Genomic DNA, 2,751 nt, shown 5'->3' on the forward strand with positions numbered 1-2,751 from the left:
TGACCTAGCTTTTTCAATACAAAACCGATTTCTCTCCCGTTTTCAATCCTTTCTCTTTAATTTTTCTTACCCACTAAACTTCATACTCATAACAATGGCAGCCAACAATATTGTACCATTCATCCCAAAGGAGACTAACTTCCTTACATTCTTAGATGCAAACCAAGCTCCTGAAACTTTCAAAAGTTTTGTTAAGTTCTTGTCTGAGACTTACTTTGTAGGGGCTCTTACAGCTAATCATGTGCTTTACTTGGATATGTTAGGATATTTTGGAACACATCATTAACAAGGAAAATTGTGCATGAGAACCAGGCTATATCAATTGTCATAAACTGCATAATCAAGGGCCAATAGGTGGAGATCTTTGAGGATTATGTTAATATGGCATTAAGAATACCTACTGATAAATCGGTGGAAGCTCAACTCAGGATGAGCTGTATGAATTCATGGACTTCATCAACTATTATGAGAAGATCAATCTGTTAAGCATAAACAAGAAGCACCTGAGGAGAGAATGGTCCTTCCTGTTTGATTCAGTGATAAGGGCTTTCACTTGCAGGAAGTAAAGGTTTGACAACATATCTAGTGTTGTCCAGAAGTTGGTCTACTCAATGGCTCACAACAAATAGATCAATGTAGGATACTACATACTGGAGGAATTGAGCACCAAGCTAACAATGTCATTGGAGTCAAGAGGTAAGGAAATTTTTCTTCCTAGATTCATTATGTTTGCTTTGAACTATAAAGTGAATGACATACATTTGATAAATGGTGTAGATAGATCACAAATAGACAATTGTAAATAAGTGTCCAAAATTCTATTTGGATCACTTATTACTAAGAATAAGGTTCTAGTGGGTCTTAAGTTAACACCTTTCATGATTGAAAGATTTAAGACCTACCCTTATCATATGTCTGGCATGAGGCCTAATGTAGTTCTACCTAGTACAACAATGATTTATGAGCCTGTTGAAGCACAAACACATGCACACACACAGGAACCTACCCATGTTAAGCCTACTTCTTCACAACCATTAGTAGCTAGGAAACTAACCACTTCATCCTCTCAAAAGGGTGAAGTGAGTAAAAAGAAGAGAAATGAGATAACCCTTACAGTAATAGATGAGAGTGGTGCGGATCAAACATAAACTGAGTCACCCTTGGTCAGAAAGACAAATAAGGATAAGCAAACTGAGTTGACCACTCAAACCTCCTCTGTATCCTCCCAAAAGGATGCAGTTATAAAAATAGGGACAAAACAGACTCTAGATACATCCTCTCAACATAGTGTTCTATTGAAAAGAGCATTCTCCCCAATGCATCTTGTAAAGAGTCTGCACAACCAACACTTGATCGAATTTAAGTGTATGGTAGAAGAAATAAGGATGGCACACACAGTGTGAGCACATCTATTGAAACTCCCTCATCCATTTACGGGGGGCTGCCAACACTCACTATTTAACAACAACTATTAATCTCACAAATTTCTTCTTCACATACAACACTTGAATCCATTTCTCAAGTGCAAGCTCATTCAAGTGACTTGGTTCAGGAAACCTTGCTCACCACCCTGAAACCATAATTAGTTGGTGGGAGGCTACATGCTGGGGTAGACCTTGATGACATCAACACAAACATGAGAAATTCATCGGTTTTTACTGAAGACGCCATGGAGATCATAAATGCACATTCATGTGCAAACCAGTCTTCACAGACTATTAAGTTTGAGGGTAGTAATCCTGAGGGGGAGCTATCTAAATCCTCTCCAATTCAATTGGAGGTTCCTGTTCAAGGAACAACTCCCCTAAAAACCCTAGAAGAAATTGCATTAGCAGTTGATGCTAGGAGTACAATTTCCAATGATCTTGTCATAGAGGAGGCGAGAATAGCACATTCATGTGACAATATGGTTCAAGACACACAAGGGTTTGAGACTGGTGCACATGACAGTAACCCAGTCAAATCCCCTCCAATTCAATTGGAGGTTCCCATAACTAGTGTGGAACAATAACTTTTCATAATCACAGTATCTACTGTGAGTCAAACTGTGAATTCTGTCACAGGTGGTTTTGATCCAACTCCACAACCTTCAACTTCACAACCTCAACAACCACATCTTAATTCAAACTGGCTACAAGAAGCTGCACCTCCATCTAATCTTGAAGATTTCAGGGTTGATCAACTAGCTGGACTTGCTCAGATCTCTTAACAACCCTTAACCTCAGATATGTCTAACCAGGATTACCAATCCATAATGCTCTCCTATCAAATAGATGTCCAAGAACAACAAGACAAAATTGTTAATAAAGCTAAACAGGATGGCAACTTTGATGCATGGCTAAACAAGGACTACAATCTGGAGATGGAGGGTATTTTAGCTAAATTCAGGGAATACTATCTAACTATCTTGGGAAGCAATGCTAAAGCCCTGACTCCTGGTGAGGTTTATAATGCAATCAATGAAGTTTCCAAGGCTTAACTCAAAGCTTTCCATCTCTTTGGAAAATCTCTAGAACTCAGGTTGATTGGTCATGAAGACGGAATAAGAAAACTGCTAAATGAGAAGATGGATGAGATTATACCTTCCCAGGTCAAGATCACCTCAAAGTTTCAACACTTTGCTGAACAAATGAAAAGACTAGATTTGACCACTATGGAAAAAGAAGTCGAAAATCTCATATAATCTTCCATTGCTCTTTATGAAGTGGTCCAACATCACATCACAAATTCAAACGATACAAAGATCAAGGT

This window comes from Apium graveolens, chromosome 3 (assembly GCF_009905375.1).
Source record: "Apium graveolens cultivar Ventura chromosome 3, ASM990537v1, whole genome shotgun sequence".
Classification (NCBI taxonomy): domain Eukaryota; kingdom Viridiplantae; phylum Streptophyta; class Magnoliopsida; order Apiales; family Apiaceae; genus Apium; species Apium graveolens.